The sequence below is a fragment of the Callionymus lyra genome, chromosome 3 (assembly GCF_982586985.1).
Source record: "Callionymus lyra chromosome 3, fCalLyr1.hap1.1, whole genome shotgun sequence".
NCBI classification, from domain to species: Eukaryota; Metazoa; Chordata; class Actinopteri; order Syngnathiformes; family Callionymidae; genus Callionymus; species Callionymus lyra.
Genome location: NC_141820.1, coordinates 1,543,029 through 1,563,135, shown reverse-complemented (window position 1 = coordinate 1,563,135; position 20,107 = coordinate 1,543,029).

The window sequence follows — 20,107 nt, the reverse complement described above, 5'->3', positions numbered from 1 at the left end:
ATCAACAGAGAGATCTATCAACAGAGAGATCTATCAACAGAAAGATCTAGCAAGCAGAGAGATCTATCAACAGAGAGATCTATCAACAGAGAGATCTATCAACAGAGAGATCTATCAACAGAGATCTATCAACAGAGAGATCTATCAACAGAGAGATCTATCAACAGAGATCTAGCAAGCAGAGAGATCTATCAACAGAGAGATCTATCAACAGAGAGATCTATCAACAGAGATCTAGCAAGCAGAGAGATCTATCAACAGAGAGATCTATCAACAGAGAGATCTAGCAAGCAGAGAGATCTATCAACAGAGAGATCTATCAACAGAGATCTAGCAAGCAGAGAGATCTATCAACAGAGAGATCTATCAACAGAGAGATCTATCAACAGAGAGATCTAGCAAGCAGAGAGATCTATCAACAGAGAGATCTATCAACAGAGAGATCTATCAACAGAGATCTAGCAAGCAGAGAGATCTATCAACAGAGAGATCTATCAACAGAGAGATCTAGCAAGCAGAGAGATCTATCAACAGAGAGATCTATCAACAGAGAGATCTATCAACAGAGATCTAGCAAGCAGAGAGATCTATCAACAGAGAGATCTATCAACAGAGATCTATCAACAGAGAGATCTATCAACAGAGAGATCTATCAACAGAGAGATCTAGCAAGCAGAGAGATCTAGCAAGCAGAGAGATCTATCAACAGAGAGATCTATCAACAGAGAGTTCTATCAACAGAGAGATCTATCAACAGAGAGTTCTATCAACAGAGAGATCTATCAACAGAGAGATCTATCAACAGAGAGATCTATCAACAGAGATCTAGCAAGCAGAGAGATTTATCGCAGACGTCTTCGAATGCCAGAACGCAAAGATCAGACAAAATGGTGGATCTTTATAGTAGAATATTCAGGTTAACGCCTCTAGTCAAATGTGAACGTAGGATTGGTCAGTGACTGTAAACACTTGATTCTAAGATGGCCGTCGAACGTGATCGTCGTGGAAACTTACTGAAGGTTGTTGTTTTCTAGAATCTGTCTTTTCCCAGCGACTTGTGTCCTTCAGAGTGAATTCTCAAACAGGTGTCCAGACGTCCTGGAATCTGGGATTGTTTAATCTTTCCGTGTGTGTGAGGCTCTGTGACCTCGGCCTTTGAGTTGTGAACCTGAGTTTAGTTTAAGTGAATGCAATGCAAGACAATGATTATTTAATATGAATTAAATATGAAAGATTATCAGTTAATGAAGTGACTATTTGAAATGTGTGTTAAATCTAGATGATTGATTACAGTAAAGTTGTCATTTCCTTACATTCCCCCTGATTGCATCATGAACTAATGATGCAATAAAACAAAGACAAGTCTGATTACAAAATAATGATCGTGAATCTGATTATAAACTAAACATGCTAAACTATCATCCGTATAGTGCCACACAAAGATTACATATGGTGAGAAAGCAACAGAGGAAACACAGAAGCATCTATGATCTATGATCGTGATGCTCTTTTCAACATCAGAGAGTCGATGGAGGACTTCACTCGCGACAGTTACCAACGTCCGGTGAACGTGTTTCCGGCTCCGCTTCTCATCGACTCGACTCTGTGGAATATCGTTTGATCTCTCGGGCGATTTCCACAAGCGATGGAGTCGGTCTGGAGTTCAGGTCAGGATGAGACGCGCAGTCGCGATCGCTCGGAACAACTCTGACGTCATCGAACGTCATCGATGTTTGATCGACATTCCTCTCACTGAAGAGCATGACGACACATCAGCGCTGCTGTCTCTCCAGACCTCAACGAAAGGTGGTAAGATTTTTTCATTTCCTCTCTTTAATTCGGCTTTTACTACCGAGTTGAACTTCAGTGACAGCTGGTACCACGTGACCGCTGTTCGCTTCAAAAGATCGCGCTCTGCGCGCCTGTCAGTGACGTCGTCAGTGACGTCATCGGTGCTGAATGTGGGACTTCTTAATGTTCGCTCCATTACTAATAAATCCTTTATTCTTAATGATCTTTTCACAAGAGTTAATTTGGATTTATTATGTCTTTCTGAGACTTGGCAGAGAGAGGAAGAGTTTATTCATCTGAACGAACTCTGTCCAGTAGGGAGCGCTGTCCTGGGGAAGCCTCGCCTCTCTGGTCGTGGGGGAGGTCTTGCTACAGTTTTTAGGGAGAGTTGTTCTTGCAAAGTTATTCAAACACAGGAATTCACTTCTTTTGAATCTCAGATGATCTTGGTTGGTTCTACAAGACCTTTCTATTGTGTGTCAATCTACCGTCCGCCTGGTCCTGCGGCGATGTTCTTGAAAGACTTTAGTGACTTCTTATCTTCCATTATTCAAATGGAATCTGTTCTTATTCTTGGAGACTTTAATCTTCATGTTGATGACGTCACATTTTGTTCTGCTAAAGAACTTTTAACTTTAACTGAAGCCTTTAATTTTGAGCAACATGTTTCTGAACCCACTCATCAAAAAGGCCACATTTTAGACTTAGTTTTTACTCTTGGCCTGGACATTTCTAATGTATCTGTACATGATGTCCATCTGAGTGATCATTCTCTTGTTTAACCTGGACTTCATCCCTGAACCTAAGCCTTTGAAAGTTAGGTCTCAGAGGCGTGTCATCTCAGCCGATACTGCAGACAGTTTTTCTGCTATGTTTGCCTCTCTTTCCTTTGATGACTGCACAGACGTGGACAGTTTGATTCACTGTTTCACTGGTCATTGTGTTGAAATATTGGATCAAGTGGCACCTGTTAAATCGAACTTGAAAATTCAGAAAAAACGGTGCCCTTGGACAAATGAAGATCTCCTGAGTCTGAAGAGACTTTGTCGACTGAGCGTCTCTGGAAGTCTACTAAACTTGAGGTGCACAGACTTCACCTCAGGGATCTGTTGACTTCTTACAATGAGATGGTAGAAACTGCTAGATCTGATTACATCAGTTTTGTTTGACACGATTAATTCTCTTGTGTCTCCTGCTCCTCAAATCACGCCTGTCTTCTGTGAAGCTGACAGCAATGCATTGTTGAGATTTTTCATTGACAAAATTAAATTGATCAAAGAGAAAATCTCTCCCCCTTTGTTTGGAACCCCTACTGTCTCTGAGCCCATCTCCTCCTCTTGGTCCTCCTTTACTGCTGTATCTTTGGGTGATATTTCAGCACTAGTGAACAAGATGAAACCATCCTCTTGCTCAGATGACGTCCTTCCTTGTAGGCTTTTTATCAAAGTATTTGATGTAATTGGCCCCTGGGTTACCAATATGGTGAACCTCTCCCTTTCCACAGGGGCTTTTCCCAATGCTTTTAAACATGCCATTGTGGAGCCTCTGCTCAAAAAACCAGGCTTAGACCCAACTGACCTCAGTAATTTCAGGCCTATTTCTAAGCTCCCTTTCTTGTCCAATATCTTGGAGAAGGTGGTGTCTGAGCAGCTGTCTTTGTTCCTGGATCAGAGCGACATCCATGAGAAGTTTCAGTCTGGCTTCCGTAAACATCACTCTACGGAGACAGCTTTATTGAAAGTGTCCAGTGACATCATGATGTCGGCTGACTCGGGTAAATTCACTGTTCTGGTTCTCTTGGATCTGTCCACAGCCTTTGACACAGTTGATCACCAGATCCTGCTGAGAAGACTAAGGGATGAAGTGGGACTGTCTGGGTCTGTGTTAGAATGGTTCTCATCTTACCTTTCTGGGCGCAGTTTTAGTGTATCTGCCAATCAAACGAGGTCTGAATCGGCAGATCTGTTGTGTGGAGTCCCTCAAGGTTCTGTTCTGGGTCCTTTATTGTTTTTGCTGTACTTGATTCCCCTCGGTAAAATCATCCAGAGATTTCCAGATGTTTCTAATCACATTTTTGCTGATGACATCCAGCTCTACTGCTCTTTTGACCCAACTGAGCCCCAAAGGCTGAACAGCTTAGTCAATTGTTTGCTAGAAATCTAACAATGGCTGAGTGAAAACACTTTACAGCTAAATGTGGACAAAACTGAAACTCTGGTGATTGCTCCTGATGATAAGATTCCAGGGTTGAGTCAGTACTTGGGTGACTTAGGTCAGTCTGTCAAACTGAGCCTGAGAAACCTGGGTGTTGTATTTGATAAAGACATGTCTCTTGTTCAACACTGAAGAAAACTGACCAGAAACTGTTTCCTTCAACTGAGAAAAATGTTATTGTAAACATTCACTGTGTTCATCTGGAGAAAGAACATCATGATTTTAAGAATCTATTGTAAACATTCACTGTGTTCATCTGGAGAAAGAACATCATGATTTTAAGAATCTATTGTAAACATTCACTGTGTTCATCTGGAGAAAGAACATCATGATTTTAAGAATCTATTGTAAACATTCCCTGTGTTCATCTGGAGAAATAACATCATGATTTTAATAATTTATTGTAAACATTCACTGTGTTCATCTGGAGAAAGAACATCATGATTTTAAGAATCTATTGTAAACATTCACTGTGTTCATCTGGAGAAAGAACATCATGATTTTAATAATTTATTGTAAACATTCACTGTGTTCATCTGGAGAAAGAACATCATGATTTTAAGAATCTATTGTAAACATTCACTGTGTTCATCTGGAGAAAGAACATCATGATTTTAAGAATCTATTGTAAACATTCACTGTGTTCATCTGGAGAAAGAACATCATGATTTTAAGAATCTATTGTAAACATTCACTGTGTTCATCTGGAGAAAGAACATCATGATTTTAAGAATCTATTGTAAACATTCACTGTGTTCATCTGGAGAAAGAACATCTTGATTTTAAGAATCTATTGTAAACATTCACTGTGTTCATCTGGAGAAAGAACATCATGATTTTAAGAATCTATTTTAAACATTCACTGTGTTCATCTGGAGAAAGAACATCATGATTTTAAGAATCTATTGTAAACATTCCCTGTGTTCATCTGGAGAAAGAACATCATGATTTTAATAATTTATTGTAAACATTCACTGTGTTCATCTGGAGAAAGAACATCATGATTTTAAGAATCTATTTTCAACATTCACTGTGTTCATCTGGAGAAAGAACATCATGATTTTAAGAATCTATTGTAAACATTCACTGTGTTCATCTGGAGAAAGAACATCATGATTTTAAGAATCTATTTTAAACATTCACTGTGTTCATCTGGAGAAAGAACATCATGATTTTAAGAATCTATTGTAAACATTCACTGTGTTCATCTGGAGAAAGAACATCATGATTTTAATAATTTATTGTAAACATTCACTGTGTTCATCTGGAGAAAGAACATCATGATTTTAATCATTTATTGTAAACATTCACTGTGTTCATCTGGAGAAAGAACATCATGGTTTTAAGAATCTATTGTAAACATTCACTGTGTTCATCTGGAGAAAGAACATCATGATTTTAATAATTTATTGTAAACATTCACTGTGTTCATCTGGAGAAAGAACATCATGATTTTAATAATTTATTGTAAACATTCACTGTGTTCATCTGGAGAAAGAACATCATGATTTTAATAATTTATTGTAAACATTCCCTGTGTTCATCTGGAGAAAGAACATCATGATTTTAATAATTTATTGTAAACATTCACTGTGTTCATCTGGAGAAAGAACATCATGATTTTAAGAATCTATTGTAAACATTCACTGTGTTCATCTGGAGAAAGAACATCATGATTTTAAGAATCTATTGTAAACATTCACTGTGTTCATCTGGAGAAAGAACATCATGATTTTAAGAATCTATTGTAAACATTCACTGTGTTCATCTGGAGAAAGAACATCATGATTTTAAGAATCTATTGTAAACATTCACTGTGTTCATCTGGAGAAAGAACATCATGATTTTAAGAATCTATTGTAAACATTCACTGTGTTCATCTGGAGAAAGAACATCATGATTTTAAGAATCTATTGTAAACATTCCCTGTGTTCATCTGGAGAAAGAACATCATGATTTTAAGCATCTATTGTAAACATTCACTGTGTTCATCTGGAGAAAGAACATCATGATTTTAAGAATCTATTTTAAACATTCACTGTGTTCATCTGGAGAAAGAACATCATGATTTTAAGAATCTATTGTAAACATTCACTGTGTTCATCTGGAGAAAGAACATCATGATTTTAATAATTTATTGTAAACATTCACTGTGTTCATCTGGAGAAAGAACATCATGATTTTAAGAATCTATTTTAAACATTCACTGTGTTCATCTGGAGAAAGAACATCATGATTTTAAGAATCTATTGTAAACATTCACTGTGTTCATCTGGAGAAAGAACATCATGATTTTAAGAATCTATTGTAAACATTCACTGTGTTCATCTGGAGAAAGAACATCATGATTTTAAGAATCTATTTTCAACATTCACTGTGTTCATCTGGAGAAAGAACATCATGATTTTAAGAATCTATTGTACACATTCACTGTGTTCATCTGGAGAAAGAACATCATGATTTTAAGAATCTATTGTAAACATTCACTGTGTTCATCTGGAGAAAGAACATCATGATTTTAAGAATCTATTGTAAACATTCACTGTGTTCATCTGGAGAAAGAACATCATGATTTTAAGAATCTATTGTAAACATTCACTGTGTTCATCTGGAGAAAGAACATCATGATTTTAAGAATCTATTGTAAACATTCACTGTGTTCATCTGGAGAAAGAACATCGTGATTTTAAGAATCTATTGTAAACATTCACTGTGTTCATCTGGAGAAAGAACATCATGATTTTAAGAATCTATTGTAAACATTCACTGTGTTCATCTGGAGAAAGAACATCATGATTTTAAGAATCTATTGTAAACATTCCCTGTGTTCATCTGGAGAAAGAACATCATGATTTTAAGAATCTATTTTAAACATTCACTGTGTTCATCTGGAGAAAGAACATCATGATTTTAAGAATCTATTGTAAACATTCACTGTGTTCATCTGGAGAAAGAACATCATGATTTTAAGAATCTATTGTAAACATTCCCTGTGTTCATCTGGAGAAAGAACATCATGATTTTAAGAATCTATTGTAAACATTCACTGTGTTCATCTGGAGAAAGAACATCATGATTTTAAGAATCTATTTTAAACATTCACTGTGTTCATCTGGAGAAAGAACATCATGATTTTAAGAATCTATTGTAAACATTCACTGTGTTCATCTGGAGAAAGAACATCATGATTTTAATAATTTATTGTAAACATTCACTGTGTTCATCTGGAGAAAGAACATCATGATTTTAAGAATCCATTTTAAACATTCACTGTGTTCATCTGGAGAAAGAACATCATGATTTTAAGAATCTATTGTAAACATTCACTGTGTTCATCTGGAGAAAGAACATCATGATTTTAAGAATCTATTGTAAACATTCACTGTGTTCATCTGGAGAAAGAACATCATGATTTTAAGAATCTATTGTAAACATTCACTGTGTTCATCTGGAGAAAGAACATCATGATTTTAAGAATCTATTGTACACATTCACTGTGTTCATCTGGAGAAAGAACATCATGATTTTAAGAATCTATTGTAAACATTCACTGTGTTCATCTGGAGAAAGAACATCATGATTTTAAGAATCTATTGTAAACATTCACTGTGTTCATCTGGAGAAAGAACATCATGATTTTAAGAATCTATTGTAAACATTCACTGTGTTCATCTGGAGAAAGAACATCATGATTTTAAGAATCTATTGTAAACATTCACTGTGTTCATCTGGAGAAAGAACATCGTGATTTTAAGAATCTATTGTAAACATTCACTGTGTTCATCTGGAGAAAGAACATCATGATTTTAAGAATCTATTGTAAACATTCACTGTGTTCATCTGGAGAAAGAACATCATGATTTTAAGAATCTATTGTAAACATTCACTGTGTTCATCTGGAGAAAGAACATCATGATTTTAAGAATCTATTGTAAACATTCACTGTGTTCATCTGGAGAAAGAACATCATGATTTTAAGAATCTATTGTAAACATTCACTGTGTTCATCTGGAGAAAGAACATCATGATTTTAAGAATCTATTGTAAACATTCACTGTGTTCATCTGGAGAAAGAACATCATGATTTTAAGAATCTATTGTAAACATTCACTGTGTTCATCTGGAGAAAGAACATCATGATTTTAAGAATCTATTGTAAACATTCACTGTGTTCATCTGGAGAAAGAACATCATGATTTTAAGAATCTATTGTAAACATTCACTGTGTTCATCTGGAGAAAGAACATCATGATTTTAAGAATCTATTGTAAACATTCACTGTGTTCATCTGGAGAAAGAACATCATGATTTTAAGAATCTATTGTAAACATTCACTGTGTTCATCTGGAGAAAGAACATCATGATTTTAAGAATCTATTGTAAACATTCACTGTGTTCATCTGGAGAAAGAACATCATGATTTTAAGAATCTATTGTAAACATTCACTGTGTTCATCTGGAGAAAGAACATCATGATTTTAATAATTTATTGTAAACATTCACTGTGTTCATCTGGAGAAAGAACATCATGATTTTAAGAATCTATTGTAAACATTCCCTGTGTTCATCTGGAGAAATAACATCATGATTTTAATAATTTATTGTAAACATTCACTGTGTTCATCTGGAGAAAGAACATCATGATTTTAAGAATCTATTGTAAACATTCACTGTGTTCATCTGGAGAAAGAACATCATGATTTTAATAATTTATTGTAAACATTCACTGTGTTCATCTGGAGAAAGAACATCATGATTTTAAGAATCTATTGTAAACATTCACTGTGTTCATCTGGAGAAAGAACATCATGATTTTAAGAATCTATTGTAAACATTCACTGTGTTCATCTGGAGAAAGAACATCATGATTTTAAGAATCTATTGTAAACATTCACTGTGTTCATCTGGAGAAAGAACATCATGATTTTAAGAATCTATTGTAAACATTCACTGTGTTCATCTGGAGAAAGAACATCATGATTTTAAGAATCTATTGTAAACATTCACTGTGTTCATCTGGACAAAGAACATCATGATTTTAAGAATCTATTTTAAACATTCACTGTGTTCATCTGGAGAAAGAACATCATAATTTTAAGAATCTATTGTAAACATTCCCTGTGTTCATCTGGAGAAAGAACATCATGATTTTAATAATTTATTGTAAACATTCACTGTGTTCATCTGGAGAAAGAACATCATGATTTTAAGAATCTATTTTCAACATTCACTGTGTTCATCTGGAGAAAGAACATCATGATTTTAAGAATCTATTGTAAACATTCACTGTGTTCATCTGGAGAAAGAACATCATGATTTTAAGAATCTATTTTAAACATTCACTGTGTTCATCTGGAGAAAGAACATCATGATTTTAAGAATCTATTGTAAACATTCACTGTGTTCATCTGGAGAAAGAACATCATGATTTTAATAATTTATTGTAAACATTCACTGTGTTCATCTGGAGAAAGAACATCATGATTTTAATCATTTATTGTAAACATTCACTGTGTTCATCTGGAGAAAGAACATCATGGTTTTAAGAATCTATTGTAAACATTCACTGTGTTCATCTGGAGAAAGAACATCATGATTTTAATAATTTATTGTAAACATTCACTGTGTTCATCTGGAGAAAGAACATCATGATTTTAATAATTTATTGTAAACATTCACTGTGTTCATCTGGAGAAAGAACATCATGATTTTAATAATTTATTGTAAACATTCCCTGTGTTCATCTGGAGAAAGAACATCATGATTTTAATAATTTATTGTAAACATTCACTGTGTTCATCTGGAGAAAGAACATCATGATTTTAAGAATCTATTGTAAACATTCACTGTGTTCATCTGGAGAAAGAACATCATGATTTTAAGAATCTATTGTAAACATTCACTGTGTTCATCTGGAGAAAGAACATCATGATTTTAAGAATCTATTGTAAACATTCACTGTGTTCATCTGGAGAAAGAACATCATGATTTTAAGAATCTATTGTAAACATTCACTGTGTTCATCTGGAGAAAGAACATCATGATTTTAAGAATCTATTGTAAACATTCACTGTGTTCATCTGGAGAAAGAACATCATGATTTTAAGAATCTATTGTAAACATTCCCTGTGTTCATCTGGAGAAAGAACATCATGATTTTAAGAATCTATTGTAAACATTCACTGTGTTCATCTGGAGAAAGAACATCATGATTTTAAGAATCTATTGTAAACATTCACTGTGTTCATCTGGAGAAAGAACATCATGATTTTAAGAATCTATTGTAAACATTCACTGTGTTCATCTGGAGAAAGAACATCATGATTTTAATAATTTATTGTAAACATTCACTGTGTTCATCTGGAGAAAGAACATCATGATTTTAAGAATCTATTTTAAACATTCACTGTGTTCATCTGGAGAAAGAACATCATGATTTTAAGAATCTATTGTAAACATTCACTGTGTTCATCTGGAGAAAGAACATCATGATTTTAAGAATCTATTGTAAACATTCACTGTGTTCATCTGGAGAAAGAACATCATGATTTTAAGAATCTATTGTACACATTCACTGTGTTCATCTGGAGAAAGAACATCATGATTTTAAGAATCTATTGTAAACATTCACTGTGTTCATCTGGAGAAAGAACATCATGATTTTAAGAATCTATTGTAAACATTCACTGTGTTCATCTGGAGAAAGAACATCATGATTTTAAGAATCTATTGTAAACATTCACTGTGTTCATCTGGAGAAAGAACATCATGATTTTAAGAATCTATTGTAAACATTCACTGTGTTCATCTGGAGAAAGAACATCGTGATTTTAAGAATCTATTGTAAACATTCACTGTGTTCATCTGGAGAAAGAACATCATGATTTTAAGAATCTATTGTAAACATTCACTGTGTTCATCTGGAGAAAGAACATCATGATTTTAAGAATCTATTGTAAACATTCACTGTGTTCATCTGGAGAAAGAACATCATGATTTTAAGAATCTATTGTAAACATTCACTGTGTTCATCTGGAGAAAGAACATCATGATTTTAAGAATCTATTGTAAACATTCACTGTGTTCATCTGGAGAAAGAACATCATGATTTTAAGAATCTATTGTAAACATTCACTGTGTTCATCTGGAGAAAGAACAATCTTATTTCCTTTAAACCATCAGACTGTTGAATAAAAAATGACTTGAGCCATGAAATATTTAATATATTCTGTATTTATTCTATTTATAACATATTAGTACTATTGTTCACTTATTTATATTTATACTTTTATATGCATTCATTATTATATGCACTATTTAATATATTATGTATTTATTATATTTATAACATATCATTTTTTTTCAACTTATTTATGTTTATTATTTTATATACATTAGTTATTTTATGCAGTATTTAATATATTATGTATTTATTCTATTTATAACATATTAGCACTATTTTTAACTTATTTATATTTATATTTATACTTTTTATATATACTTCACTCTGCTGTGTTTTTTAACGGTTGCCAAGCAACGGAATTTTGTTGCCAGGTTCACTGCTGTGTTTTCTGTGCGATGACAATAAAAGAAAGTCTAAAGTCTGGTAATACTTTTTTACTTTTGGTAATACTTCTTTATATATATATTATTTTATTCGTAGTATATTTGTGTGTTTGTGATCATTTAATAGAAAGTATCTCTATTGTTCTGACGACTGGTTGGTTTTCTAGTTTTTTAAATCATTTAGTTTATTTGTATGATGTATATTAGAGTATAATTCAAATACTCTTACATTTGGAATGAAACAAGGAGCATAAAACCTGTTATTATCCATCATTAACTTAAAGTGATTAGATTAAAGCTTTACAAACGTAGATGTTTACATGTAAGTAAGTAAGTAAGTAAGTAAGTAATATTTATTTATATAGCGCTTTTCGAGACCAGGGTCACAAAGCGCTTAAACAATCAAAACAATACTCAAAAAAGTACATCCTTCAAAGATCAAGATAATACTGAGAACAACACAGGAGTTCCAGAAATTCAAGGAAAAGCCTGAACAAATACAAACGTCTTAAGATGTTTCTTAAAGGAGTCAGTAGATCATCAAACACAGATGTTTCTTGAAGGAGTCAGTAGATCATCAAACACAGATGTTTCTTGAAGGAGTCAGTAGATCATCAAACACAGATGTTTCTTGAAGGAGTCAGTAGATCATCAAACACAGATGTTTCTTAAAGGAGTCAGTAGATCATCAAACACAGATGTTTCTTGAAGGAGTCAGTAGATCATCAAACACAGATGTTTCTTGAAGGAGTCAGTAGATCATCAAACACAGATGTTTCTTGAAGGAGTCAGTAGATCATCAAACACAGATGTTTCTTGAAGGAGTCAGTAGATCATCAAACACAGATGTTTCTTGAAGGAGTCAGTAGATCATCAAACACACATGTTTCTTGAAGGAGTCAGTAGATCATCAAACACAGATGTTTCTTGAAGGAGTCAGTAGATCATCAAACACAGATGTTTCTTGAAGGAGTCAGTAGATCATCAAACACAGATGTTTCTTGAAGGAGTCAGTAGATCATCAAACACAGATGTTTCTTGAAGGAGTCAGTAGATCATCAAACACAGATGTTTCTTAAAGGAGTCAGTAGATCATCAAACACAGATGTTTCTTGAAGGAGTCAGTAGATCATCAAACACAGATGTTTCTTGAAGGAGTCAGTAGATCATCAAACACAGATGTTTCTTGAAGGAGTCAGTAGATCATCAAACACAGATGTTTCTTGAAGGAGTCAGTAGATCATCAAACACAGATGTTTCTTAAAGGAGTCAGTAGATCATCAAACACAGATGTTTCTTGAAGGAGTCAGTAGATCATCAAACACAGATGTTTCTTGAAGGAGTCAGTAGATCATCAAACACAGATGTTTCTTGAAGGAGTCAGTAGATCATCAAACACAGATGTTTCTTGAAGGAGTCAGTAGATCATCAAACACAGATGTTTCTTGAAGGAGTCAGTAGATCATCAAACACACATGTTTCTTGAAGGAGTCAGTAGATCATCAAACACAGATGTTTCTTGAAGGAGTCAGTAGATCATCAAACACACATGTTTCTTGAAGGAGTCAGTAGATCATCAAACACAGATGTTTCTTAAAGGAGTCAGTAGATCATCAAACACAGATGTTTCTTAAAGGAGTCAGTAGATCATCAAACACAGATGTTTCTTGAAGGAGTCAGTAGATCATCAAACACACATGTTTCTTGAAGGAGTCAGTAGATCATCAAACACAGATGTTTCTTGAAGGAGTCAGTAGATCATCAAACACACATGTTTCTTGAAGGAGTCAGTAGATCATCAAACACAGATGTTTCTTGAAGGAGTCAGTAGATCATCAAACACAGATGTTTCTTGAAGGAGTCAGTAGATCATCAAACACACATGTTTCTTGAAGGAGTCAGTAGATCATCAAACACAGATGTTTCTTGAAGGAGTCAGTAGATCATCAAACACAGATGTTTCTTGAAGGAGTCAGTAGATCATCAAACACAGATGTTTCTTGAAGGAGTCAGTAGATCATCAAACACAGATGTTTCTTAAAGGAGTCAGTAGATCATCAAACACAGATGTTTCTTAAAGGAGTCAGTAGATCATCAAACACAGATGTTTCTTGAAGGAGTCAGTAGATCATCAAACACAGATGTTTCTTCAAGGAGTCAGTAGATCATCAAACACAGATGTTTCTTGAAGGAGTCAGTAGATCATCAAACACAGATGTTTCTTGAAGGAGTCAGTAGATCATCAAACACAGATGTTTCTTGAAGGAGTCAGTAGATCATCAAACACAGATGTTTCTTGAAGGAGTCAGTAGATCATCAAACACAGATGTTTCTGAAAGGAGTCAGTAGATCATCAAACACAGATGTTTCTTGAAGGAGTCAGTAGATCATCAAACACAGATGTTTCTTGAAGGAGTCAGTAGATCATCAAACACAGATGTTTCTTGAAGGAGTCAGTAGATCATCAAACACAGATGTTTCTTGAAGGAGTCAGTAGATCATGAAACACAGATGTTTCTTGAAGGAGTCAGTAGATCATCAAACACAGATGTTTCTTGAAGGAGTCAGTAGATCATCAAACACAGATGTTTCTTAAAGGAGTCAGTAGATCATCAAACACAGATGTTTCTTGAAGGAGTCAGTAGATCATCAAACACAGATGTTTCTTAAAGGAGTCAGTAGATCATCAAACACAGATGTTTCTTGAAGGAGTCAGTAGATCATCAAACACAGAGATGTTTCTTGAAGGAGTCAGTAGATCATCAAACACAGATGTTTCTTAAAGGAGTCAGTAGATCATCAAACCAGATGTTTCTTGAAGGAGTCAGTAGATCATCAAACACAGATGTTTCTTGAAGGAGTCAGTAGATCATCAAACACAGATGTTTCTTGAAGGAGTCAGTAGATCATCAAACACAGATGTTTCTTAAAGGAGTCAGTAGATCATCAAACACAGATGTTTCTTGAAGGAGTCAGTAGATCATCAAACACAGATGTTTCTTGAAGGAGTCAGTAGATCATCAAACACAGATGTTTCTTGAAGGAGTCAGTAGATCATCAAACACAGATGTTTCTTAAAGGAGTCAGTAGATCATCAAACACAGATGTTTCTTGAAGGAGTCAGTAGATCATCAAACACAGATGTTTCTTGAAGGAGTCAGTAGATCATCAAATACAGTTGTTTCTTGAAGGAGTCAGTAGATCATCAAACACAGATGTTTCTTAAAGGAGTCAGTAGATCATCAAACACAGATGTTTCTTGAAGGAGTCAGTAGATCATCAAACACAGATGTTTCTTGAAGGAGTCAGTAGATCATCAAACACAGATGTTTCTTGAAGGAGTCAGTAGATCATCAAACACAGATGTTTCTTGAAGGAGTCAGTAGATCATCAAACACAGATGTTTCTTGAAGGAGTCAGTAGATCATCAAACACAGATGTTTCTTGAAGGAGTCAGTAGATCATCAAACACAGATGTTTCTTGAAGGAGTCAGTAGATCATCAAACACAGATGTTTCTTGAAGGAGTCAGTAGATCATCAAACACAGATGTTTCTTGAAGGAGTCAGTAGATCATCAAACACAGATGTTTCTTAAAGGAGTCAGTAGATCATCAAACACAGATGTTTCTTGAAGGAGTCAGTAGATCATCAAACACAGATGTTTCTTAAAGGAGTCAGTAGATCATCAAACACAGATGTTTCTTGAAGGAGTCAGTAGATCATCAAACACAGATGTTTCTTGAAGGAGTCAGTAGATCATCAAACACAGATGTTTCTTGAAGGAGTCAGTAGATCATCAAACACAGATGTTTCTTAAAGGAGTCAGTAGATCATCAAACACAGATGTTTCTTGAAGGAGTCAGTAGATCATCAAACACAGATGTTTCTTGAAGGAGTCAGTAGATCATCAAATACAGTTGTTTCTTGAAGGAGTCAGTAGATCATCAAACACAGATGTTTCTTAAAGGAGTCAGTAGATCATCAAACACAGATGTTTCTTGAAGGAGTCAGTAGATCATCAAACCGGATGTTTCTTGAAGGAGTCAGTAGATCATCAAACACAGATGTTTCTTGAAGGAGTCAGTAGATCATCAAACACAGATGTTTCTTGAAGGAGTCAGTAGATCATCAAACACAGATGTTTCTTGAAGGAGTCAGTAGATCATCAAACACAGATGTTTCTTGAAGGAGTCAGTAGATCATCAAACACAGATGTTTCTTGAAGGAGTCAGTAGATCATCAAACACAGATGTTTCTTGAAGGAGTCAGTAGATCATCAAACACAGATGTTTCTTGAAGGAGTCAGTAGATCATCAAACACAGATGTTTCTTAAAGGAGTCAGTAGATCATCAAACACAGATGTTTCTTGAAGGAGTCAGTAGATCATCAAACACAGATGTTTCTTGAAGGAGTCAGTAGATCATCAAACACAGATGTTTCTTAAAGGAGTCAGTAGATCATCAAACACAGATGTTTCTTGAAGGAGTCAGTAGATCATCAAACACAGATGTTTCTTAAAGGAGTCAGTAGATCATCAAACACAGATGTTTCTTAAAGGAGTCAGTAGATCATCAAACACAGATGTTTCTTGAAGGAGTCAGTAGATCATCAAACACAGATGTTTCTTGAAGGAGTCAGTAGATCATCAAACACAGAAGTTTCTTAAAGGAGTCAGTAGATCATCAAACACAGATGTTTCTTAAAGGAGTCAGTAGATCATCAAGAGCAATGAGAGAGAAGATCGTTCCAAAGCTTAGGAGCAACAGCCTGAAAAGATTTCTCTCCTCTGGTCCTGAACCGTGTGCGTGGAACCATAAGAAGATTCTGATCCACAGACCTCAGAGACCAAGCTGGGGTGTAAGGCTGGATCAGCAAACGTCAAAGAGCACCTCAAATAACATCCTTCCATGTCAGTAACTTCCTCTGAACAAACCCTAGTTGTTATTGATTTGTTATTGATTTTAAAGTAAGGTAAGTTCAAACTTTATTGATTGAAATTCTTTTTTTCCAATAGCCAATACATACAGCAATTCTTTATAAAAAATAAAAAATAAATGTGTCTTTTCCTCCAATAAACACATTTGTATTTTCCTGGTTCAACTTCAAACTGACGTTTAAGTTCATCTTCGGTGTTTGAATGACAGAGTTTATCATCATGAACTTGAAATAAACACATTCAGGTTCATTTATTCTCATGTAAAGTCGTTTCTTCAAGGCTCGAGTTCTGCGGCGGATCTGAAGACAAGAAACTTTGCATGAAGTTGTTTAATTACAGTTGAAATTGTTTGATTATTGTTTAAATTGTTTGATTATAGTTGAAATTGTTTGATTATAGTTGAAAATTGTTTGATTACAGTTTAAATTGTTTGATTATAGTTGAAAATTGTTTGATTATAGTTGAAAATTGTTTGATTATAGTTGAAAATTGTTTGATTATAGTTTAAATTGTTTAATTACAGTTGAAAATTGTTTGATTATAGTTTAAATTGTTTGATTATAGTTTAAATTGTTTGATTATAGTTGAAAATTATTTGATTATAGTTGAAAATTGTTTGATTATAGTTTAAATTGTTTGATTATAGTTTAAATTGTTTGATTACAGTTTAAATTGTTTGATTATAGTTGAAAATTGTTTGATTATAGTTGAAAATTGTTTGATTATAGTTTAAATTGTTTGATTACAGTTGAAAATTGTTTGATTATAGTTTAAATTGTTTGATTATAGTTTAAATTGTTTGATTATAGTTGAAAATTGTTTGATTATAGTTGAAAATTGTTTGATTATAGTTGAAAATTGTTTGATTATAGTTGAAATTGTTTGATTATAGTTGAAAATTGTTTGATTATAGTTGAAAATTGTTTGATTAAAGTTGAAAATTGTTTGATTCTAGTTGAAAATTGTTTGATTATAGTTGAAAATTGTTTGATTATAGTTTAAATTGTTTGATTATAGTTGAAAATTGTTCGATTATAGTTGAAAATTGTTTGATTAAAGTTGAAAATTGTTTGATTCTAGTTGAAAATTGTTTTATTATAGTTGAAAATTGTTTGATTATAGTTTAAATTGTTTGATTATAGTTGAAAATTGTTTGATTATAGTTTAAATTGTTTGATTAAAGTTGAAAATTGTTTGATTATAGTTGAAAATTGTTTTATTATAGTTGAAAATTGTTTGATTATAGTTTAAATTGTTTGATTATAGTTGAAAATTGTTTGATTATAGTTGAAAATTGTTTGATTATAGTTGAAAATTGTTCGATTACAGTAGAAACACGTTCAGGTTCATTTATTCTCTAAACATGCAAAGTCGTCTCTTCACGGCTCGAGTTCTCCGGCGGATCTGAAGTCATAAACTTTGCATGAAGTTGCATATTGTTACATCGATTCCATGCAGAACGCAGTTTTCAGTGCATCTGTCAATCAAATGAGGTCTGAATCTTCTGTTGTGTGGAGTCCCTCAAGGTTCTGTTCTGGGTCCTTTATTGTTTGTACTTGATTACTATGAAACACTTTGAAGCTAAATGTGGAAAAAAGTCAAACTCTGGTGATTGTTGATGATAAAGTTCAGGGTCGATTCAGTACTTGAGTGACTTATGTCAGTCAAACTGAGGAACCTGGTGTTTGATGAATGTTTCGAGTTCAACACTGAACAAAACTGACACAAACTGTTTCAAGTGAGAAAATAAACTTAAATGATGTCACAACATGATCTTATAATGTGTTTGTGTTGTTTACACTATTGTAACACTTTTACAACTATTGTTGTTATGTCTCGTGTGTCTTTCCCGGTGTTGCATGTTTTTTATTCCTTCTGTGTCTGTGAATTTATTTTCCGGTCCCTCCCCCTGCTGATTGTTATCGTCTTCACCTGTCTTGTGTTCTCCTGCTGATTGTCATTGTCTTCACCTGTCTTGTGTTCTCCTGCTGATTGTCATTGTCTCCACCTGTATTGTGTTCTCCTGCTGATTGTTATTGTCTCCACCTGTCTTGTGTTCTCCTGCTGATTGTTATTGTCTCCACCTGTCTTGTGTTCTCCTGCTGATTGTTATTGTCTCCACCTGTCTTGTGTTCTCCTGCTGATTGTTATTGTCTCCACCTGTCTTGTGTTCTCCTGCTGATTGTTATTGTCTCCAGCTGTCTTGTGTTCTCCTGCTGATTGTTATTGTCTCCACCTGTCTTGTGTTCTCCTGCTGATTGTTATTGTCTCCACCTGTCTTGTGTTCTCCTGCTGATTGTTATTGTCTCCACCTGTCTTGTGTTCTCCTGCTGATTGTTATTGTCTCCACCTGTCTTGTGTTCTCCTGCTGATTGTTATTGTCTCCACCTGTCTTGTGTTCTCCTGCTGATTGTTATTGTCTTCACCTGTCTTGTGTTCTCCTGCTGATTGTTATTGTCTCCACCTGTCTTGTGTTCTCCTGCTGATTGTTATTGTCTCCACCTGTCTAGTGTTCTCCTGCTGATTGTTATTGTCTCCACCTGTCTTGTGTTCTCCTGCTGATTGTTATCGTCTTCACCTGTCTTGTGTTCTCCTGCTGATTGTCATTGTCTTCACCTGTCTTGTGTTCTCCTGCTGATTGTTATCGTCTTCACCTGTCTTGTGTTCTCCTGCTGATTGTCATTGTCTTCACCTGTCTTGTGTTCTCCTGCTGATTGTCATTGTCTCCACCTGTATTGTGTTCTCCTGCTGATTGTTATTGTCTCCACCTGTCTTGTGTTCTCCTGCTGATTGTTATTGTCTCCACCTGTCTTGTGTTCTCCTGCTGATTGTTATTGTCTCCACCTGTCTTGTGTTCTCCTGCTGATTGTTATTGTCTCCACCTGTCTTGTGTTCTCCTGCTGATTGTTATTGTCTCCAGCTGTCTTGTGTTCTCCTGCTGATTGTTATTGTCTCCACCTGTCTTGTGTTCTCCTGCTGATTGTTATTGTCTCCACCTGTCTTGTGTTCTCCTGCTGATTGTTATTGTCTCCACCTGTCTTGTGTTCTCCTGCTGATTGTTATTGTCTCCACCTGTCTTGTGTTCTCCTGCTGATTGTTATTGTCTCCACCTGTCTTGTGTTCTCCTGCTGATTGTTATTGTCTTCACCTGTCTTGTGTTCTCCTGCTGATTGTTATTGTCTCCACCTGTCTTGTGTTCTCCTGCTGATTGTTATTGTCTCCACCTGTCTAGTGTTCTCCTGCTGATTGTTATTGTCTCCACCTGTCTTGTGTTCTCCTGCTGATTGTTATCGTCTTCACCTGTCTTGTGTTCTCCTGCTGATTGTTATTGTCTCCACCTGTCTTGTGTTCTCCTGCTGATTGTTATTGTCTCCAGCTGTCTTGTGTTCTCCTGCTGATTGTTATTGTCTCCACCTGTCTTGTGTTCTCCTGCTGATTGTTATTGTCTCCACCTGTCTTGTGTTCTCCTGCTGATTGTTATTGTCTCCACCTGTCTTGTGTTCTCCTGCTGATTGTTATTGTCTCCACCTGTCTTGTGTTCTCCTGCTGATTGTTATTGTCTCCACCTGTCTTGTGTTCTCCTGCTGATTGTTATCGT